This window comes from Balaenoptera physalus (assembly GCF_965194825.1).
Source record: "Balaenoptera physalus genome assembly, chromosome: 1".
NCBI lineage: Eukaryota > Metazoa > Chordata > Mammalia > Artiodactyla > Balaenopteridae > Balaenoptera > Balaenoptera physalus.
The window spans coordinates 89,342,698-89,357,961 of record NC_138882.1 but is presented as its reverse complement, the minus strand read 5'-3'; positions in this window follow the sequence as shown (position 1 = coordinate 89,357,961).

Genomic DNA, 15,264 nt, shown 5'->3' with positions numbered 1-15,264 from the left:
TTCCATTCTCAGACAGGTCTTGCATCCCCAGAGATGCCTGCCCACCATCCTCTCAGGAGCCTCTGGAACTTTTCACAGAAAGGAGATCTTGCTGCTGAGCAAGGAGCATTGTGCAGCTGAGCTGGTGAGCTCAGCCCTTCCTGGGCTCCAAAGCTTTAATTTGTAAAGAAGGAATTCTGAAGCTATCAGAAAGGAAGTCAAATTGTTTTCGGAAAACAATAGCAAAGTAACTACAAGTCATTAGCTTCCTCCCTGGGGCCTGAAATCAAGCTCGTCTGGGTAGCTGAAAGGACCGGTAGCACTGTTTACTTAAAGACCTCTGGACAGGACCCATAAATTAATTCCTCTGCATGACTTTCTGGAATGAGAGGAGGTGAGTCATGGAAGTGGGAGAATGCCTGAGAGTGGAGAAGAGATTTTTATTTCTTCAGGGCACAGCTAAATCCCTGATGCTGGCCTGCCTTTTCTGGTCCTTTGGGTGAGGGTTTCATTTGGATACAAACGTGCCAGTGGACATCTGCCCTCTGAGATGGCTCTTAGTAAGTTTCTTCCCAGAGCAGAAAACCAAAAGAAAGCCCTGTTTCCTGCCCCCCACCCCCCCTGCAGGCCTCTGGGAAGCCAAATGCTTCTCAAGCAGAGTGGTGCTCTAGAAATTCTTCTCTGGGCAGGAATCTCCTCAGTAGCAGGAGTGGACCAAAGTTAGGATCCAGAATCATGACTTCTTAGAAGGGTGTCTCACAGGTATCAAGGACTCACAGATAACAGGACACTGGAGGTTGAAGAGACCTTAAAGAGTGACTGGACCAGATGAGGATCCTGAGGCCCCCAGTGGGGAAGCGGCTTGTCCAAGTTCAGCAGCAGAAGCCAGATCTCTCAAAGAATAGAGGAAACCTGGCGCTTACTTCCCTTGGGGCTGAACAAGCCAATCCATTGATAATAGACCCTCTGACCTCTGCTAGGGCGTTTAGCTGAAAGTCCCTGGAGCTTAACTTATTAAAAACTAGGGAAAAGACACGATTTCCTGACCTCTGTAGATCCTGGAACAGCTTGCCTCCGAGAGCTAGAGATGACTCTAGATCCTGAAGTTTTCTGAGAGGCTGAGAGGAGATGCAAAACTTTGGATCGTGAGCTGTTTTTAAACATCTTTGGCCAAATCATGTACTTGATGATTTGGAGTTTAGCCAGAGGATTTTAATTTAATATTACATGCATGGACCTCTAGAAGATTTATGGTGGGCTTCATGGAGCCTAGAAACCCCTATATTCATACACAAAGCTTTAGGGGAAGAGGGACCATATTCTTGATCTGATTCACAAAACACTCTTGCCCCAGAAAAGGTCAAAGATCATTGCTCTAGGTCTAGAAAGTCAGGAAAGGTTATTTGCCACCAACCTCCAGAGTAATTGAAACTGCTGACAAATCTAACAGAGGCCAACATGTTCTACCTCTCCCATGACCTAGAAGCCTCTTAGCAAACAAGATGAAATTTGTCCCATTGACATGAGGTGAATTTCTCTGTTCAGTCTTCATCTGTCAGGTCTGGAAAAGCCCTATGAGATCAGCTTGTCCACTCCTTCCTTTTTATAACTTTTCTAAACTCACACAGCTATCCAAAACCAGCACGCACCTTTCATCACACCTAATCCAGCACTCTTTCCACTGCCTCATAACATTTCCAAGTGTTTATTAGGCACCTTCTAGATGGTCATAAAATTGTCCCAAATGCTAGAGGAGCTTCAGGATTACAAGATCCAGCTCTGACCTCAGTGAATTTGTAAATGTATTGGGAAAATAAATGCACCTGCCTAAAACAAAGAAGTTTTTCCTTAAAGCCTCTCCCAACAATTGGGGAAAGGGGAGTGTATTAGTCAAGGTTCTCCAGAGAAACAGAACCAATAGGATATATAGAGATAGATAGACATATAAGAGAAGATTTATTGTGAGAATTGGCTCACGAAATTATGGAGGCTGAGATAGGCTGCAATGTGCCATCTGCAAGCTGGACAGCCAGGAAGGCCAGTGGTATAATTCAGTCTGAGTCCAGAGGCCTGAGCATCAAGGGAGCTGATGGTATGACTCCCAGATTAAGGCCAAAGGCCTAAGAACCGGGGTGGGGGTAGGTGGGGAGGTACCAGTATAAGTTCCCAAAACCGAAGGCCCAAGACCAGATGTCCAAAGGCAGGAGAAGATGGATGTCCCAGCTCAAGAATAAAGAGAATTCAAACTTCCTCTGCCTTTTTGTTTTATTCAGGCCCTCAACAGATTGGATAATGCCGGCACAGATTGGTGAAGGCAGATCTCTTTACTCAGTTTACTGAATCAACTGCTAATCTCTTTTGGAAACACCCTCGTAGACATACCCAGAAATAACATTTTACCAGTTATCTGGGCATCCTTAGCCCACTCAAGTTGGCACATAAAATTAACTATTATAGTAAGGATAGGAGGAATTCTGAGGAAGACATAAATCACTAGCATAACTGCTTGATCCCTGGGCAGCTCTACCCAGCTCAACCAATGAGAAGTAATATTCATTCAAAAATTAGTTATTGGTGCCAATCTCTAAGATCCCTTTCAGTCTTGAAAACCCTTTGACTGTGTGCTGGACTAACAAATGAAGCGTAAGCCAAAGGATTTGTTCACAACTTTGCAATCTTTTACAAACTAATAGGGATTTCTGAAATAATTAGTGAATTAAGGGGAAAGGGGTGAGTATGGCTCCAAACTGAAAATGGTTGCATTCTAAAACCTCCAATGTGAATTGATGGTGTGGAATTTGGAGCATATTTTCCCGTAGAAATAATGTCATAAAGGGTAGTTAGCTTCCCAGGCTAGGCCCTAGCCTTATTTAAGGACTAATGTTTAACTATAGAGGTGAGAAAACTAGTTAAGATGGTCTCTGGGTGGGAAATAACGATGCCAAGCTCTGACTGGGGACTCCAGGAGTACATCTCCCTCTCCAGAATTTCAGATTCAAGAATCTCTACCCGGGCTTCCCTGGTGGCGCAGTGGTTGAGAATCTGCCTGCCAATGCAGGGGACACGGGTTCGAGCCCTGGTCTGGGAAGATCCCGCATGCCGCGGAGCAACTAGGCCCGTGAGCCACAACTACTGAGCCTGCGCGTCTGGAGCCTGTGCTCCGCAACAAGAGAGGCCGCGATAGTGAGAGGCCCGCACACCGAGATGAAGAGTGGCCCCCGCTTGCCACAACTAGAGAAAGCCCTCGCACAGAAACGAAGACCCAGCACAGCCATAAATAAATAAATAAATTAATTAATTAATTAAAAAAAAAAGAATCTCTACCCCGCACTACGCTAAGGATACCCTCCCCCTGCCTCCCTCTCTTCATAGGAAAGGATAATAATATTCATTAATCACCTAAGTTTCTTAACGCAAGGACTGACCCCCCTCAGCAATATTCCTTTCATAAACCAATCCCTAAGCCCACCCACAAACAGAAAGCTTTATTTTTTTTCAAACGTTTATAGTATTTCCTAATTATGAAAAGTAATAGCAGATTATTGTAAAAATTTAGTGATACAGAAAAAGTATAAACAGGAGTTAAAATCACCTGTAACCACTGTTAAAATATTGATATCTATTTTTTTATCCACCACATTTTTATCCTTATAATATTTTTACAAAATTAGAATTGTATTATGAACACTGCTTTGTAATCTTCTTTTTGTTTTTACTTAATATGTCAGGAACATTTTCTATGTCAATAGATATACATCATCTTCACCTTTTTAATGATTATCAGGAGTGTAGTGAGAGGAAACGGCACCCAAAGGCAATATAATATGTTTGTGGCTTTCTCTCTACAAGGATGTTAGCACTGCACTAGAATTCCATGTGGGACCCTCTAGACTGATTCCAGCAGATATGTCCACTCCAACTATTGTTAAGTCCTTGGGTTGCATAATTTCTTACTCTGTAGATTTAACAAAGTTCATGTAATGCCCTATTATTGGACATTTCAACTTTCTTGTTAATATAAATATCACCGTGTTGAAGGTAAGTAGCGTGCTTTTAATTTCTAAGATAAGGTAATTTGGTGCTGCTGACACATTCCTTTCTCTGCCCCAGATAAATTACTACGTGTGATTCTCAGCCCTCGTTTCAAAGCCTTGCAGACAGCTCGTGGGAAAAAGCAGAATTTCTGAACAAAACAATTCAAAACAAAACAAAAAATACAAGCCTCCCCTATTCAACAACCCCTTCCCCACCACAACATAACACACAAAAGGAAGTGTGCTGGGTGAGTGGCGAAACACTGGGAGAGATAAGGGTGACCTGGACAGATCCTGAGAAAACCTTCAAAAATCTTGGGAGATTACTTCTGTGGGTAAACAGGAGTAGGTGTTTAAATCCTGAGCAGCTAAACCAAACTTTGTCAAAGCTCTTGCCACCGCCATTAAGCCCACTACCCCCAGAACAGTTATCACCAGTGTCTCCTGTTTCCAGTCCTGCCCAGGTTTCCATGAGCTCCCACGCGTCCCTCAGGTTGAGGTAGCAGCTCTGCCTGTGGCAGTGAGGACGTGTGTGGAAGATAGAGGCTGATGGGACAGTGAGAGGCTGGGGAGAAATGGGCTAATCACAGACTCAGGAGACCTGAGCTCAGGTCCTAACTGACACTTAGAGAGCGGAGTGACCTTGAGAAGTCACTCATACTCTTTGGTCCTCACTTTCCATCTTGGTAAAAGGAAGGAATTGGGTTAAATTAAATTGACTGTTCCTTCCGGTTCTAAAATTCAACGTCTCTATGATTCTAAGTGACTGGTTCTCTCCCTACCAAGCCAGAGCTTGGAAGAAGTTGAAGTTTGTCTTGGATGCCTGACTGTTTGCTCTTGGAGCTGTTCCCCTCCCTTACCCATCCAGCAGTCTGGGAGCACAAAATATGTTCTTAGACCCTTCCAGATGATGGCACTGTGTTGAAAGCTCAAGGTTATTCCAAATAAGGAGAATAGAAATGAGCAAACGCTCAGAGGTATGTTTTAATTAGGATGCTTTCAGCTGTCAGTAACGGAAAATCCAGGTGCAGTCAACCTCACACACCATTATACGGTGGGAATGTATAGGGTGCGTTAATGCTAATGGATGGCTCACTTATAACTGATCCATTTATTTATTCATTCTTTCCATCATCCATCCGTCTATTTTAAAAAATGCACAGAGTTTGGTACTGGGCTGAGAACTAGATATTCAAGTGACACAAACATAGCATATACATTAAAAGAGACCAAAACCTAGGGGTGTAATAAAGTTCCAGATGCTCCTAGACCCCTCTGAGTGGTGTTACCAGATGGGAGTCCCACAGGCATGGAGAACTATTTGGAAGAAAAATGCTATCTTGGTTTAGATTGCCAAGTCTACAAGGACATTTTGATATCCAACAGATCTACCTGGATTGAGGGGGCTGGGCAATGCAGGAACTGGCAAGGACCATAGAAGGGATCAAGTTGGAGCTCTGATCTCAGAGGAACATAGAATGGAAATCAGGAACCATGCATGTTGGCAACTATTCACCTACACGCAAGGGTGCAGAGAGAGTCCCACTCACTTCCAGGTCTGGCTTATTGACTATGGACCTGCAAGAGGCCAAATCATGAAGGTTGAAGCACAGGTAGACCTGAATAGGAGGGGACCCTGACAGGTGACTTCAAACAGATAATGATAATAATAATAACAACTGACACTTATAGTGCCAGACGGTGACCTAAGTCCTTAATACACATGAGCTCATTTAATCTTCATAATACCTCTGTGGTGTTATATCCCCATTTTACATAGGAGGAAAGCAAGAACAGAGACCTTGCCCAAGGTCACCCAACTGATTAGTGGTGGAGCTAGAGTTTGAATCCAGGCGGTCTGGTTTCAATGTCTGTTCACTCAACCACAAAATAAATTACATGACAAAATAAATTATACGCAAAATAAATGTGAGAAAGGCTACAAATAGAGCTCAGATCAGAATGCTGTGGGAACCAAGAAAGTAACAAGTAATAAAAGTGCCAGGGAAACTCCCCAGAGGAGGTGCCATTTGTGTTGTCTTAAAGAGCGAGCAGAAGTTCTCCAGGCAGAGGAATGGGAGGCAGTCCATCCCAGGCAGCATGAGACAGCATGAGCAAAGACCTGAGGCGAGAAATGAAATTGGCATTTTTGAAGACCAGAAAATAATTCTACACAGCTGGACTGAAAGGTGTGTGGGAGCTTGGCTTGCAAAGAAGCCAAAGTGTGGGACCAGATTGTTAAGAACTTTGCAAACCACGTTAATTTGTTCCACAGGCAGCAGGGAGCTGAGGAAAGGGGTGAGTCAGGACTCTCCTCCAATTTTCGGAGATCCAGAGGATGATTTCCCAGTTGCCTTATCCTGGATCACACCCAATGTGAAATCACTTCTGCTTTGCCCACCTGTTCCTCGCTTCTGGTCTCCCCTTCCTCCCCACCCAGCAATTACAGGTAGAGCTCAGGGCTGGGTAACTTCAGTCCTACTGCCAGTCCAGGGCTGGAAGGTGAGGGATGCATAGTTGGTCAAAGACAGAGCTGGGCAGGATACCCCAGCACCTTTCCACCATAGAATCCTGGGCTCCTCTTTCATCCTGGGAGCCCTGAATCCAAGAAAACCCGAGTAGGGGCCAACAAAGAACTTATTTTCCTTAAAATCTCTGTAAAGGTCTCAAAGAACAAGCCTCTCAGTCAGAAGGCTCCCTTCTTAAGTGGAACAATGAATAGACAATGGAACTTGACTTTCCCCAGGACATGATTTCCAATCCGCCAGTCTATTCTTGTTCTCTCCCGGACACACCTGCAGATTTACCAAGCATAATGAGTCTTTCAGATCACAAGCTGTGTCTCTACATTCAAAAATCTGTAGGTCCAAAGGCTCTTAGGCCACCTGCTTTTTGGTGTCTCTGCTGACCATTGAGAAAGAGGCTACTGGAGGTCCTGCAGCCTCAAGGGCAAAGTGACGCAATCACAGGAATATTAATCCAACAGCAGCCCCAAAGCCTTTGGAACAAGGCATGTCACAAAGAACTCTAAACTTAGCTCAAATGCAACCTCTGTCACTAGGTGGCTGTGTGACTTGGGCAAGTCCTTTAACCTTTCCAAGCCTCAATGCCCCCATGGTAAAAAGGGTATTCCTTTTGTGAAAACGCTGTTCTGGCTCTGACAAATCCATCACAATACTGTACTGAACTAATGTGTTCCAAACTACAAAGTACCACGCAACAGATGTTTTTATCAATCAGTCTTGCTCTCCACGTCGTGGGGAAAGCTCTTCCTATGAGAGGAAACCATTCAGGCTTGTCAGTGGCATGTCAGCAACAAGAAACGGCTTAGCACAGAGCCGTGCCCATGATTTTAGAGCAGAGCAGGCAACATGCAAGAAGTGTATCTGCTTCTGCACAAGCCAGGGTGGAGCCAGGCAGGGAAGAAAGGTTTTCCCACTGCTGTTGTGCCTGTGCGCCTTCATGCATCATCCTTCTCCTGAAGGCATGCTCAAAGACGCTGGAGTCAGAAGTTGTTGACACAGACCCTCTCCAAGGTTAGGGGGTGTGGGTAAATTTTAACACAAAGCCTTATAAGATGTTTGTTTGGGTTTTATTTTTGATAAAGTAATGAGGCAGGCAAGTTGAAGACTAGGATTTGGATCTCTACAGTTTGATCAGCATAGCCCACAAAGAGGGGCTTGCCCTGTCTGGGAGGAGGTCCGTAGTGAGGTCAGGAGGAAGCAGGGCTGAGCCTGCAAGAAAGAGGGACAGGAACAGAGCATCTTGGTGTTTGAAAGGTTGGCGTGAAGAGGAAGATTTGGCTCATTCTGGGCAGCTCAAAAGGCTGGAGCTAGGACCCGAGGTGGGAATGAGGAGGAGGAAGGGGGCTAACAACTTACTCTTCCCAGGCATCGAAGTGCTTCCCAAGTATTCTGACAGCTAATCATCACAACAATACTGTGAAGTGGTTACTATTATTAACCTCTATTTTACAGATGAGGAAACCAAGGCACAGAGGTTAAATAGCTTGTCCAAGCCACATAGCAAGTAAATGACTGTGCCAGGCTCCCGACCCAAACATTCTGGCTCCAAGGTCCTATAAAGGCTTTCTGCCTACTATGAGGAAGTACTTTTAGAGTTTACCAATTTAAAAAGAGAGAGAGACAATGCATATATATGGAATCTAGAAAAATGGTACTGATGAACCTAGTGGCAGAGCAGGAATAAAGATGCAGATGTAGAGAACGGGCTTGAGGACACAGCGAGGGAAGGGGAGGCTGGGATGTAGTGAGAGAGTAGCATTGACATATATACACTACCAAATGTAAAATAGATAGCTAGTGGGAAGCAGCCGCATAGCACAAGAAGATAAGCTCTCCGTGCTTTGTGACGACCTAGAGGAGTGGGGTAGGGAGGTGGGGAGGGAGGCTCAAGAGGGAGGAGATATGGGGATATATGTACACATATAGCTGATTCACTTTGTCGTACAGCAGAAACTAACACAACATTGTGAAGCGGTTATACTCTAATAAAGATGTATAAAAAATAAAAAATAAAAGGAGAGAACATAAGGAATTTAAAAAGAGAGAGCGAGCTGTTTTATAGAAGTATTTAAGCCAAGGCTAAGGGACCATTTTCAAGGGATGCTGGCTCAATAAATTTCCTTGGCAAAAAGTATCAGAAACCAACGTTTACTACTTTAAACCAGGGAGGAGGAGAGAAAGTAGGAGAAGGAGAAGAAAGATCTTTGAAGAGGAAGAGGAAAATGAGGAGGGGGGCACATTTGTTGGCAGTGTTGGGAGTAGAAAGCAGAATAAAAGAAACTTCTGCAGATCCAGATTCAAGAAGGACTAGAACTAGGACTGCCCTAGGATCCAGGGAGCAGGAACTGATTAACCACTTCTTCAGGGCACAATTATCCAAGTAAATCAGCTTTAATGGCTTTCTGTCTTTTTGTCATTCTGCTCAAGATTCAAATTCCAGGGAAAGAACATTCTCTCAGCCAAAGCTTCGAAAAGATTAATGATACAAATCACTAATGTTTATGGTGTGTTTATTTTCTACCAGGCACTGTTCTAAGCACTATATTTACACATATTTTCTTCTCACAGTAACCCTATGAGGCAGGTACTATTGTAATGAAGAAACTGAGCCACAGAGTTTGAATTAGCAGTCCAAGTTTGCACAGATGATCTAGTGGCAGAGCTGGGATTCAAGCCGAGGCAGTGTGACGCCCCCATGCTATATTTCCTTGAATATCAACAGGGAAAGGTCAGGTCCCCCAAAGCAGAATTTTGGTGTTGATGGAGAAGGGGGATGGATGCTGAGATAAAGTCCACAGATGCTTCCTCATGGCTTGGTCCTGCTAGAGGGAAAAGGGAGGACTTCTGAGGTGCCTTTGTGCCCAAGAATTCCACGTTCAAGTTTCCATCCTTACCCTCCAGCCATTGCAAGGAGAAGATGAAAAAAGCAAGGAGCAAAAAAGAAAAAAGAAAATAACAAAAGGACCAGAACCAAAGGAATGGATGAAATACAGATATAAGAGAATAATTTCTGAACAAGAAATTGTTCAAACGACAAAATTCTAAGAGAATAAAAGGCCTGCCTATGAAGGATAACTTGAAAGACAACAAAGAAAAGTTTCCAAATACTGAAGCACTTTGAGAAACTGAAATTAACTGGAAAAAAGCAGAGAGGCCAATTTCTCCCAAATATTAAAGACGTGATGCGAAGCTCTGAGTGTTATAAGAGGCTGGACCCCATTGTGGTTCAGGGTGAGAGTTTGGAGTCAGGCTGCAGGGATTAAACCCTGCCTCCAGTTCACCTTGGAAAAATTACATGATGTCTCCCGAGTCCCAGAGTCCTTATCTGTAAAATTTTAATAATGCCTATGTCAGAGGAATGTTGAAAGGATTAAGCGAGTAAGAATGTGTTAAGCACAGTGCCTGGCACAGAGCAGCTGCTTCCAGAATATTAGCTATTTGACCACTAGATGTTAGCTCCCTCGAGCCCACGGTGGTCTTGGGACAGGCACGCAGGAACACCTGTGGTCCGGTGCCTAGAACCAGCCCCTCCTGGGGAATCATAAGCAGAGAGCCTAGAACAGCAGAGGTCTGGATCCTGCATGGGAGGCCAAGGAAGGCAGCAGTGTCAACAGATGAAGGCAGGAGGCCTCAACAGACAGACGATCAGTGTGAGGAGAGGAAAAACATCCCAGGAGTCTGAGAGCATGCATGGTGGAACCCCAGAAATGAAGCTCTGAGACAACATTCTACCTAGAATATTACTCTAAAAACTCCTCTTTGTATAGTCTCAGAACACCCTTTTGAAGTTTCCAAGGAGTGGGGAACAGAGCCCTGGGCTGGCTATCAAGACCCCTGGGTTCTGGCTTCCGCTGATGCCAACTAGGCTCTGGGGCCCTGGGTAAAGTCATTTATACCTTCAGGGTCTCAACTTCCTTGTCTGAAAAAGTGGGGATAACGATCTCCACCCCAAACCACTGGGGTGAAGATTAAATGAGGTGATGCCTATAAAGCACTGGGAACACAGTAGGTACTGAATAAATGGTAACTTTCCTCCCTCCCATCCATTGTTATAAAATAATAATACAACAAATGGACAGTCCAGGGGAGCCAGAAGAGTATGGTAAGTGGATGCTTTTTGAGTTCAATTCCCAGAACATCCCTGTGTTCTAGTGAATCTGGGTCTTTAGCCAGTTTCACAGCCTGGAATGACCTCTCCCCATCCTACCTTGTCTAGCAAAAGTCTTTTATCCTTCAAGGCCAAGCTCAACTATCACTACCTCAAGCATTTGTCTCTGGAAATTCCCTCAGCACGTGACTTGTGTTTGCACTTATTTCCCTCTGCCTTGTGTTGTCATTAGCTCTTGAAGGCAGAGAGAATGTCTTATTCACCTTGGTGTTATTCACAGTCGAGGCTACATCACACATTTCTTTTTAGCACTTTACTTTCATGGGGGTCTGGGAGCCTTCTGCCCCCTGAATTCCCATCTCTATCTGGAACAACACCTAGTGCCTCCACTTTGGCCTCGCTCAATCCTCCTCAAGACGGCAGGAGGGGATGATCTAGTTGGGGAATTTGGGAACCAGGACTGGGCAGGCAGGGCTGACTTATCCATTCAGCACAGTGGCTAGTGTCCACAATACTTTTAGGGGCCCACCCTAAACCTAAAAGATGTTTTAATTTATTTTAAAATAAGAAAAAAAGAGAAATGTCTAGGTTAGGTCAAAGAAAGTGTTTTAAAATATAATATTAATATATTCATCTTTATGCCAATGCATATCTAATTTTTAACATTTTTTTATGGGGGAAAAGGCCCCGAAGGCCAAAGTGCCTGTTACCCACACACATTACGATGCAGCTCTGTGGGCGTGGGTAGCTCAGCCCCTCCCCGCCTTCCTCCTGGGAAGCTGCCTTGCCTGTGGGCAGGAAGCAAGCGTTTAGCCTGCTCCTGCATTGCTCACCGTTTGACAGGGGCACAGCTGTCTCCCGCATTGCTGGGTGACTGGGAAGAGAAGCCCACTGTAGCTATACACCCTAAGCTAAGGATTGAACATCGTCTCTTCAGTAAGAAAGACATGTTGACCTCCTTACTCCTGGTCCCCCTGTCTCTTTCTTCCATTTTAACCAACTTGGGCAGAAAATGGGGATGTCATTTATTGGGTCCCTTGAGATCACCGTATTGATCCTTTAAATGACCTTGTCGGGTAAGCTTGATCTTTATTCAACAGATGAAGATATTGAAGAACAGAGAGTTTAAAGAATTTAATCAAGGTCAAGCAGTTAACAAATGGGTTCAGAACCTAGACTTTTGGACTGCAAGTTAAAGTTCCTTTCTCCCACTGCATTCTGTAGTCAGGGCTCAATAAACGAGTGTTAAAATGAATCAAAATGGTGAAAGCATGTTTACCAGGCAGCACAGAACTTGGTTGAAATTTTCCAGAATTGTTGACTTGGCAATTATAAGCTTCAGGAGAAACCTTTGACTTTCACCATTCCCTTAATAAACGCTTTATAAAGTTCCAATCCATTTTCCTGCCTTGAGGAAGCTCCATCAGACGTAGTACATTTTGACCCTATTTTCTGCTATCTTTGCAAGGAAAAGATTAGGGGAAAAAAATCATTTCTTTATCAGAGTACTTAGAATAAAAATATATTTGATTTTCATGGAGACAGGCAGAAATATGAATAATCATGTACTTTTTTGAAATTAAGTTTCTATTCCAGGAGGCCAGCACTCAAGATTAGCCCGTTCTAATGTCTCTGGCCTGCAGACTTCCACACTGAGCCTTGGAAAGGAAAGAGGCTTTGGGATGAAACTGATGAATGGCTGTGCTTGTGCTATTATTATTATTCCTCTCACACAAAGTCCCAGTAGATCACTGATCAAGTTTAGAACCTTCAAATATTTGCCAAAAGAAATGTTTTGGAGAGCAAAGAATCCCCCACTCTCCTTGCCAGAAGGAATTCCAGGATTGTTGGGAAAGATGAAGTAAAGGATCTGCAGGAGAGTCCCTAATTTCCATATTGAATTTACATGCATTTCTGCCTCACGTTCACACGTATAGGTGAACCATCTGGCCAGCCTGGGTTAGCTCTCTTTGCTCTGAGTGCTATAAACCTTGCATTCTCTTCTCTCATTCCTGTTTCACACACATAATCAACTCTTCTTTTTTTTTTGGTCCTTTCTTCCTATTAGACTACGAGCTCCGTGAAGACAAGGACAATGCCTGTCTTGTTTACAGTTTTGAACACAGTATGTGGCTACACAGATCAGCCGTTAAGAGCATGGGTTCAGGGGAAACATAGACCTGGGTTTGAATTCTACTGAGCCACTTACTCATTGTGTGACTTAGAGAAAGCAACTCCTATTACTCAGTTTTCTCATTTGTAAAATGGGGGTGATAATAGTTCCTACCTCATAGAGCTATTGTAAAGGTTAAATTAGCCCACACATGTAATGCATTTACCTTGGCCCCTGGCACTTTATGAGTGCATAGTAAATATTCACTGTTACTATTATATTAAGCACTAAATGAGTATTTTGTGTAGAATTTTTTTTTTAATGAGAGTGGGCTCAGGTAAGAGGAATGCATGGGGCTAAGGGAAACTCTTCTCCCGCCAAATGGGATATTGCCTGATTGGCTTCTGGGGGGTGGTCCTCACCCAAGGCCACAAGGGGCAAATGAGCAGCTCCAAAGCAGTCCTGGGGCACCAGCTCCTGAGATGTGAGCCCTCATCATCCCCTGCACCCACCCCCAGAGCAGTGAGAACTGAGACTCTGTTCAGCGAGACTCTTTGTTCCCCAAAGAACCTGCTCCGGAGCAAAGGAGACAAGCTGCACTGTGGAGGAAGTGTGCCCAGGTCCCTCACCTGCCCCAGATGCAACGTCTGGGAGGCTATCAGCTCAGAGCTGCTCCAGTTTCCCCTGCTATTGCTTAGCCCTCACTGCTCTCCCGATAGCCTGGCTGTGGGAACTGCTGCCCAGACGGCAGCCTGGATCAACGCAGGGGCGGGATTGCATTTGAGGAGGGGCTCTCTTCCAAAGGAGCACTGAGTTCTGTGTGTATGTGTGTGTGTGTGTGTGTGTGTGTGTGTGTGTGTTGTGGAGGGAAGGCAGATTGAGATGGGGGACCAGTGTAAGGGTGCCCCAGTATTAACACATTGAAACACCCAGTACAAATGACTGAATTGAATAGTTTCGTGAAACTAAAGAAAATTAGCAGTCTACACTAAGAAGTGTGTTACCCAAGGGTCTAAGTTCTTGATCGTCCTCAAAAGGCTAAATTGTTCCAGCTTTGAACATTTTCTAGCATTTCCTAGTTGTAGTCAGTCCTCTGAGAGATCCAAGAAGCCCTAGAACTCTACCGTAAACAAAAAGATCTGAAACACTGCATTTAACAACATGTGTTAGAGGGACTTCCCTGGCAGTCCAGTGGTTAAGACTCTGTGCTTCCAATGCAGAGGGCTCGGGTTCAATCCCTGGTCAGAGAACTAAGATCCCACGTGCCATGTGGTGTGGCCTAAATAAATAAATAAAGTTTCTTATTAAAAACAAGTAAACAAACAAAAAAAACATGTGTTAGAGGTTTCTTACCTAAGGAGATTTTGGTATTCTTTGTTTAGTTATTACATCAGACATTTTGTTAATTTTTTCCTTTAATAATTTTATCTTTTATACCAGTATCTAATCAGTGTCCTTTAGATACTCTACTTTTCACTACACAAAGGACCTTTTCTTCTGATTATATAAATAACAGATACTCAGTGTAAAAAAAAATTCCACAATACATAAACCATAAGGAAGAATGTAGAAAATCACCTGAAATGCCACCACCCTGAAATAATCACCGTTAACAGTGATTATATCTATATAATCTACATATCAACATCTATATTTATATAGATATATAGACACATTTGTGACTTTTCATGAAATTTTTTAAACTATGAATACTATTTTTTTCTTCAGTGCAGTATTCTAGATATTCCTAGTGACACAAGGATCTTGGAAATAAGTTGGTATCTGATATGTATCTCAGATTTATCTAACCTGTATATAACTAGATATATGTATCATAAAATATGTATAAGTAGATAGAGATTTATATAGCTAGCTATGTATAACTGCCTAAATAGAGATCAGCTTATATGACGTGTGTATTTTTATTTGGCATTCTGCTATGAATTCCTACATTATCAACCAATCATCATGTACATATAATAAAAAATATGATACATTTGCTCTTTTAAAAGTTTAATACATAATTCATGATTTGTTGTGTTGAAGGGTAACCTGGTGTGTGGGCACATGGGAACATGGCCTATGTCAGAACCATAGGTCGGGAGAGCTTATGATCGGGCTCTAAACCTAAAAGAGTGTTTGAAATTCAAAATCTTAAGTGATCACAGCTCGAAGTAAACCAGAACACAGTCAAAATAAGTCAGCTCTGAAGGGAACCTCTGGGACCACCTGCTCCAAATCACTCCCTTCAGAGATGATGAAACTGGGACCCACTGAAGTGGACAGCGTGTCCTGTGGGGCTGAACTTATACTACAATCTGCTTTCCTGAATCACCACCTTACCTCTTTCCACCAGATTTTGTTTCCTATGATGTGTAACGTATGGCAGAGTCGTTTTCCCTTTTTCCAAATCGCACTTACCCATAAAGGGCTGGCATCTTCTTAATTCAGACATTTTCAGAGACTGAGTCAGGGATGGAAACAGGGAAAGCAGGGTCCCTGAGA